Raw genomic sequence first — 9,020 nt, 5'->3', positions numbered from 1 at the left:
TATTATGTATTCGAGGCAAGCCCGATGTATGCTAGTTTATGTGTTATATGTTCTGGACTCCGGTCCGATGCCGGGGCAAGCCCGATACAGTTTACGTGATTATGTTATGTGTTTATGATATATATGTTATGTTGAGTGTGTGCCGGGGTAAGCCTGATGTCGGGGTGAGCCTGATGCCCGATGCGGTCGGATGTCGGGGTGAGCCTGATGCCGGACAGGAGCCCGATGTCGGGTAAGTCGATGTCGGGACTCGTCCCCATGCAGTTGGGAAGAGTCCCAAAGTTATGTTATTTGTTATATGTGCTTTGTATGGTATGTGGTAGTTTGGGGGAGCTCACTAAGCTTCGTGATTACAGTTTCAGTTTTGGTTTCAGGTACTCCAACTTGTAAAGGGAAGGGCTCGAGCTGATCGCATGACACACACACCACCGTTGATTAGCCTGGGAAGTTACTCTGATCTTTGTTATGAGACTGTTATATGTTATCAGATTTTATGAGATTTCGAGTTACTTGTTTTATGGTTTTACACTATGGCAATGTTATCTATGTTTGATAAATGAGTTTGAAAACGAAAATTTGGGCTTGTATTTTTCAAATGTTTCAATTGGTATTAGAGCCTTGGTTTGAGGGACTCAGGCACATTTCCGAGTGTGTCTAAGCAAAAACTAAGGAAGTGGTATAATTTTTTTCAAAGGAAAATATTTTAAGAAAAGCAAAAAGAATTTTTAGAAAGAAAAGAACTTTGAAAAGAGAAAAAGGGTGTGGTGTATGCAATCAGCCGAGCTCAAGTAAGTACTCCTAAATTACCCATATAAGTTTATGCTATGCCATGATTATCTACTTTATTAGAACAAAATGCTAGATTAGTACTAAGGATCTAGGAAGGATGCCTTATGTGTCTGTTATATGTGTTTCAACTTTATGAGAACTGCATGCTAGTAAAGAATTGTCAGTATGATAGCCAGAGTAGTATATGCTTGATTATGTGTAAGCGATGCTCGAATGCTGCTTGCTTTGTGCTTTAGGGAGTCTTAGTTATCTTTTACTATCTTGTAAATGAATATGTTATGTTACATATTGCAAGGACTAAATAATTTTAAAAGGTTAGGTCTAGGTCTATTTCGCAGCTCTTGTTTGAGTCCAATTGTTGTAGGGTTGGATCGCTCGTTTGAAGAATTATCTAGTCTGAGTAATATGTAAGAGTAATCACGATCTAGTTATGGGAAGAAAGCAGGGACTTCATGTGCAACTGATGGCAGAGAGTGGGTTGGTGATTACCCTAAGGCAAGCCTAGGATGAGAGTAGCAGAGAGCAGCAGCAGTAGAAGGGACTTGATGGAGTCAAGGCAGTTCTTGAGGAAAGTACGGATAGATGTGGAAGGTAGTATGGGCCCGTACTACTAAAAGCAGAGGTTCCATACTCGAATCAAGGAAGGTCGAGACATGACTAGGGAACTTGTAATATATGTGATACCTCGAGTTATAATAGTATTTTGATGTTTGTCATTATGTGTTTTCAGAATGGTGGTTTTACGCCCGAGACCAGCAGTCGACAGTTTAGGTGCCGAGGAGGGATCAGGTTCAGGCTTTGGAGTTGAGCACTTGGAGGAGCAGACTAGGGAGTTTATCTCCTCAGAGATCATGCATAACATACTTGAGAAGACTCTTGTGATCTTCGGTTCGATAAAGGAGGGTATTCTAGAGCTTATGGATGAGAGGTTAGATGTGTTTCGCATTAAGGTGGCGACCATGATGGGGTCGCGCACACTCACGTTCAGAGAGTTCATGGCATGTGGAGCTCCTGATTTTGAGGGGGATCGAGATCCCATTGCTAGGACCCGATGGTTGGCAGATGTCGCTAAAGCATTCCACATCAGCAGATGTCCCGAGGGGGAAAAGTATAGGCTCGCATCCTGTCTTCTGAAGGGTCGGACACGTGATTGGTGGGAGGAGGTCGGGAGAACCAATGGAGATGACACTGTGTTGTATGCTATGACCTGGAGTGATTTTACAACCAGGTTTAGAGCCGAGTTCGCACCTGTTATCGAGATACAACAGCTTGCTAGAGAGTTTCAGGACCTCCAGCAGACGACAGAGACTATGGCAGAGATTACCACCAAGTTTAGGGAGAGGGCCCTCCTTGTTCCGCAGCATGTGGCGAATGAGGAGATGAAAAAGGCCCGATATCATGAGATGCTGCAGAGTGACATCCTCGAGTTTGTGAGCTGATCCAACTGCAAGACGCTGGAAGATATGATAGCGAGGGATCGAGAGAGGGAGTTGGATTTAGAGATGGAGAGGAAGAGGAAGCCAAAGCGAGTTCAGACGAGGAGTATGGGCAAGAAGCCCAAGGTATCAGATCACATATATTAGAACTAGCAGGGCCACGGTTGTTGTGGAAAGTGTGGCAGGATGCACGAGGGAGCGTACAACGCAGGGAGTTCGGGCTGCTATAAGTGCGTCCGAACTGGTCACATGAGCCGAGATTGTACAACTACTACCACCACCACACAAACATCAGATCTGATTTGCTTTGAGTACAATCAGAGTGGACATAAGCATTCCCAGTGCCTGAGCTTAGTAGCAGCAGGGAAGGTGGTAGCACCTTCTTCTGCCACCTTCAGGATTACAGACGAACGTCAAGACTGGGCTGAGGCGCCTACGACACGGAGCAGGGCTTTTCAGCTTACTGCAGAGGGGTCACGAGTAGCTCCTGACGTGGTGATGGGTATGTATCATCCTCTTATCTCTATATATGATATTGTATATGTCTCATGTTTCTGTGTTTGTTTATAGGGTCGTTCTTAGTGAACAACATTTCAGCTATGGTATTGTTTGATTTGGGGGCTACCCGATCATTTGTGTCGCTTGCACTTAACAAGCGATTTAGGAATGTGTCAGGGGAGCTGGATTGTCCAATTGATGTTAAGATAACTGATGAAAGGACCGTCAGGGTCACGAGCGTTCATAGAGGATGTACTTTGCGGTTATTTGAGGAGCAGTTCTTGGTGGATTTGCTTCCTATTCCGCTGCGAGGGAATAAGGTTATAGTAGGTATAGACTGGTTGAGCCCTAATGGGACAATGATAGATTTTGAGCAGCAGCTGGTTAGAGTTCCCTCTCCTAGTGGGGGAGAGTTGGTGATTTAGGGTAAGAGGCCTGAACATGGACCAGTTTTCTATTCCACAACGAGAGCTACACGTCACATTCAGAATGGCTGTGCGGGATAGGTCGCATATGTCATGGATACTCGGTATAAGGGTAAGGCGACAATCGATGATGTACCAGTGGTACGAGGGTATCTGGACGTATTCTCGGAGGATTTGCCTGGGATACCTTCAGAGAGACAGGTTGAGTTCCGGATTGACATGGTCCCTGGTGCGGCTCCGATAGCCAAGGCACCATATCGGTTGGCCCCTCCCGAGATGCAGGAGTTCTCTACGCATCTGCAAGAGCTGCTAGATAAGGGTTTTATCAGGCCGAGCAGTTCGCCATGGGGAGCCCCGATCCTGTTTGTGAAGAAGAAGGACGGGTCGCACCGTATGTGCATAGATTACTGGGAATTGATTAAGGTAACGGTGAAGAACCATTACCACTCCTGAGGATAGATGATTTGTTTGACCAGCTTCAGGGAGCATCTTGGTTTTCCAAGATTGAGTTACGGTTCGGATATCACCAGATGCGGGTCAGAGATGATGATATGCAGAAGACCGCTTTTAGGACCCCTATGGTCATTATGAGTTTGTGGTGATGCCGTTTGGTCTCACCAATGCTCCAGCCGCGTTCTTGGATCTCATGAATCGCGTGTGTAGACCGATGCTAGATCGGTCTGTAATAGTATTCACTGATGACATCTTGGTTTATTCCAAGACTGAGGAGCAACACAAGGAACACCTGAGGGAGGTGCTAGAGACCTTTTGGAGGGAGAGACTTTTTGCAAAGTTCTCCAAGTGCGAGTTTTGGTTGCGCGAGGTGCAGTTTCTGGGGCACCTTGTCAACCGGAAGGGTATATTAGTAGATCCGGCCAAGATAGACGCCATGATGCAGTGGGACGCCCCGAGGTCTCCATCCGAGATTCGGAGCTTCCTTGGTTTGGCAGGGTACTACAGGAGATTCATCTAGGATTTTTCCAAGATAGCAGTTCTGCTGACCCGACTGACCAAGAAGTCGGTAGTGTTTCGCTGGGGTCCTGAGGAGAAGATAGCCTTTGAGACGCTCAGACAGCGGCTGTGCGAGGTGCCGATTCTCACCCTGCAAGAGGGAATATATGACTTTGTAGTCTACTGTCACGCTTTGATCACAGGTATGGGAGCAGTGTTGATGCAGCAGGGGAATGTGATAGCTTATCCCTCGAGACAGTTGAAGCCTCATGTGGCAAACTACCTGACACATGATTTAGAGCTGGGGCTGGTGGTGTTCGCCCTCCAGATTTTGCGGCATTACCTCTACGGGGTCCGGTGTACTATCTACACGGACCACAAGAGTTTGAGGTACCTCATGGATTGGCCGAGTCTAAACATGAGGCAGTGTCAGTGGTTAGATGTGATTATGGATTACGACTGCGAGATCCTTTACCACCCGGGCAAGGCCAATGTAGTGCTGACGCCCTGAGCCGCAAGGCGGTAGCGGCTCCGATCCGGGATATATGTCTGAGGATGACAGTGATTACTCCACTGCTGGAGCAGATTACAGAAGTGCAGGTTAAAAGTGTGAAAGGATAATGTGCCGAGTGGCTTCGTTTGATTACGACAACCTATGATTGTTGACCCTGCATGGGAGGGTCTGGGTATCGTACTGGGGCGGAGTATGGAAAGTGTTGATGGATGAGGCCCACAAGTCTCGATTCTCCATCCACCCAGGGGCGAAAAAAATGTATAGAGATATTCGACCCGATTATTGGTGGCCCTGCATGAAGCGAGATGTAGCTTGGTATGTGGAGAGATGCCTGACCTGCAGGAAGGTCAAGACAGAGCACCAGAGGCCTCACGGCAAGATGCAGCCATTAGACATTCCCGTGTGGAAATGGGAAGATATCACTATGAATTTCGTTACTAAGGTTCCCAGGACCGCACATGGGGTTGATTCGATATGGGTCATCGTGGATCAATTGACCAAGAGCGCCTATTTTATACTGATCCAGGAGAGCATCTCGGCTGAGAAGTTGGTCGAGATTTATGTGCGAGAAGTAGTGGAACATCATGGAGTGCTTGTCTCGGTGGTGTCAGACCGAGACGTCCGGTTCACTTCCAGGTTTATGAAGCGGTTTCACAACGAGATGGATACTCGTCTCCATTTCAGCACCGCTATCCACCCTCAGAAGGACGGGCAGAGCAAGAGGACGATTCAGACTCTCAAGGACATGCTTCGGGCATGTGTACTAGATTTCGGTGGTAGTTGGGATACGTATGTTCCGTTAGTGGAATTTTCGTATAACAACAGCTATCACTCCAGTATAGACCGGCCTCCCTTCGAGATGCTCTACGGGAGGAAGTGTAGGACCACAATCTGTTGAGGTGAAGTTGGTCAAAGAGTCATGGGGAGTACGAAGGTAGTACTCAAGACCACGGAGTTGATTCAGCAGGTCCGGAGCAGGCTCTAGACTGCTCAGAGTCAGTAGAACAGTTAAGCCGACAAGCGGCGTTTAGACTTGGAGTTCAGGTGGGCGATATGGTCCTCCTGAAAGTGTCACCCTGGAAGGGTGTTATCAGGTTTTGGAAGAAGGGAAAGCTAGGCCCTAGGTTCATTAGTCCATTTCGGGTTTTGGCCCGGGTGGGTCGGGTTGCTTATCGGTTAGATCTTCCAGCAGAGCTCAGCCAAATCCACAACACGTTCCATGTTTCTCAGTTGTGGAAGTGCTTAGTGGATGATTCAGCAGTGGTACCCCTTGAGGATATTCAGGTTGATGATGGCCTGAACTACATCGAGAGGCTCGCGGCGATTTTAGATCGAAAGACGAAGGAGCTCAGGAACAAGAGGGTAGACTTAGTAAAGGTGCAGTGGCAGCACCGAAAGGGCTCAGAATGGATGTGGGAGCCAGAGGAGGAGATGAGAGAGCACTACCTATAGTTGTTTTTAGAGACAATAGACTTCAAGGGCGAAGTCTAAGACAAGTAGGGGAGAATTGCAACACCCCGTCTCAGGTACGTATTTAATTCAAGTCAAAACTCATATTTTATCCTTGGACTCGACCAGTTGGAGGCTCAACTCGTCGAGTAGGATCGACTCCGGGTCGGGGAACTAAGTGACCTACTCGACGAGTTGGAAGACCGACTCGGTGAGTAGGAGTTGTTTGATGGAAACCCTAATTTTTAGGGTTTGTCCCCCTATTTAATGAAACATAACACCCTTGTGGCCTCGCTTATCACTCCTCAACTTCCAGAAAACCCTAACTCGCCACCTTGAGCATTGTGAGTGTTTGAGTGCCATTTTTGAGTAATCTTGTGTGATTTGAAGTTGTGTGAAGAAGAGGAAGAAGGAGGAATTCAAGAGAAGATTGTAGATTCAAGAACAACAACATTTTCTCCTCACTTTCTGGTAATCAAACTTCATACCTGACTTCTAGTTTCTTAGATTTCCTTGTGGTCTATTTTATGGAGTTTCGGGTCCAAGAAGCTTGATCTTTGGGACTTGGACGCCCCGAGTTAATATAACTTCAGATCTGGAACATTGGAGGGCCCTCATGGCATAAAGGTGCCATCTTTATGGCCATGAGAACCCCATGTATGAAATAAACCCCCATTTTTGGTCCTTTGAGCATAAAAGTCCCATGCATGTACGTAAAGTTCATGACTTTACATGTTATATCGACTGAAGGAGCCCATATCTACCTTTTTGATGAGAGTTGTACATTAGAAATCAAGTTATGGACTTGGACAATGGTCGACTCGGCGAGGCGTTCTTGGGACTCAGCGAGTCGTTCTTGGGACTCGGTGAGTCTGGGGGTTCGGTTCCCCAACCTGTTGTGATTCACAAGAACCCAGTTGAGTTCAGATGGGATGTAGTTGAGTCCAAAGAAGGACTCAATGAAATAGACATAGTTATGGACATGGAACCTATGGGACTCAGCGAGTGTATGAACGTACTCAGCGAGTCCAAGGCAATCTCCCAACCTATGAAGATTGACTCGACGAGTTGTTCATACAACTCGGCGAGTCATAGACTAGTAGAACTTATGATGAAGAAGAACTCAACGAGTTCAAGGTTGAACTCGACGAGTCAGTTGAAGTTGGTTCCGATATCAATTGAAGGAGAACTCGTTGAGTTCTCGCTAGACGCGACGAGTAGAGTCGGTTTGGGAGCAGATAAAAGAATAAGGACTCGGCGAGTTGGCGGACCAACTCGGTGAGTCGAGTCAACTGGAGGTTGACTTTGACCAGGATGTTGACTTTAGCTAGGGGTAAAATGGTCATTTTACCCTAAGATCAGTTATCAGTTTTTGACTAAGTGTCTTTATGGAAATTATAGCTGCATAGTCGTCGGAGCAGCAGGCAGAGATTTTGCACTCAGAGTTTCAGTGGTCAAACATACGAGGTGAGTTTTCCCTCTAGTGGGAACGGGTCTAATGCCCCAATGTCGGCCTGTTTAAGTAGTAGTGTATGTCGGGGTAAGCCCGATGACGGAGTTAGCCCGATGCAGTTTACATGTTTCCGGATTTCGGTCCAATGCCGGGGTGGTCCCGAGAAGTAGTTATGTATGCTTGATGTCTTTGTGATTCATGAATGTTAATGTGTTATGTGGTATATGTTCCGGACTCCGATCCGATGCCGTGAAAGCCCGATGCAGTATACGTGATTATGTTATATGATATGTGTTCCGAGGTAAGCTCGATGTTGGGGCAAGCCCGATGTATGTTAGTCATTATGCCATGTATTATGTATTCGAGGCAAGCCCGGTGTATGCTAGTTTATATGTTAAATGTTCCAAACTCCTGTCCGATGCCAAGGCAAGCCCGATGCAGTTTATGTGATTATGTTATGTGTTTATGATATATATGTTATGTTGACTATGCGTCGGGGTATGCCCGATGTCGGGGTGAGCCCGATGGCAGATGCGGTCGGATGCCGGGGTGAGCCCGATGCCGGACAGGAGTCCGATGTCGGGACTCATCCCGATGTAGTTGGGAAGAGTCTTGGAGTTATGTTATTTGTTACATGTGCTTTGTATGGTATGTGGTAGTTTGGGGGAGCTCACTAATCTTCATGCTTACAGTTTCAGTTTTGGTTTCAGGTACTCCAGCTTGTAAAGGGAAAGGCTCGAGCAGATGACATGACACACACACCACCGTTGATTAGCCTGGGATTTTACTCTGATATTTGTTATGAGACTGTTATATGTTATTAGATTTTATGAGATTTCGAGATACATGTTTTATGGTTTTACACTATGACAATGTTATCTATGTTTGATAAATGAGTTTGAAAATGAAATATTTGGCTTGTATTTTTCGGATGTTTCACGAAGGGAATAACATTATACTATAAAATGACCATTTCTTTTTTGTGCATGAGAATAACATTATACTTTAAAAAACTACCAGACTTGGTAATTTCAAGTATAATGTTATTGTTGGTACAATTTTCATCTACATAAAGGGTTCATGTGGTCTGTTGTAGTAAAAAATTATAGAAACGGTCCATAGTATAGGAACCTATTGTAGAAATAGTCCCTTTGACAGTTAAATGTTATAGAAAAAGTCCTTATGACAGTAAATTGTTACAGAAATGGTCCTTGTGGCAGTGTACTATCAGAGAAATGGTCCCAGTGACAGTAAACTATTATATAAATGGTCCCTTCGATAGTTAATCGTTACATAAATGGTTTTTGTAACATTAATTAAATTGTCACAAGGATAATTTCTGTAACATTTTACTGTTATAAGGACCTTTTTTGTAATAGTTAACTGTCATAGGGACCATTTTTGTAATAGTATGCTACAATAGGGATTAAACGGAAATAAAACACTTAATAATAAAGAAGTCAACTATCTTTATTAGTACTAAACGTGTTAATTACCATAGTGTT

This window comes from Lactuca sativa, chromosome 4 (assembly GCF_002870075.4).
Source record: "Lactuca sativa cultivar Salinas chromosome 4, Lsat_Salinas_v11, whole genome shotgun sequence".
NCBI lineage: Eukaryota > Viridiplantae > Streptophyta > Magnoliopsida > Asterales > Asteraceae > Lactuca > Lactuca sativa.
This window is presented reverse-complemented; position numbering follows the sequence as displayed.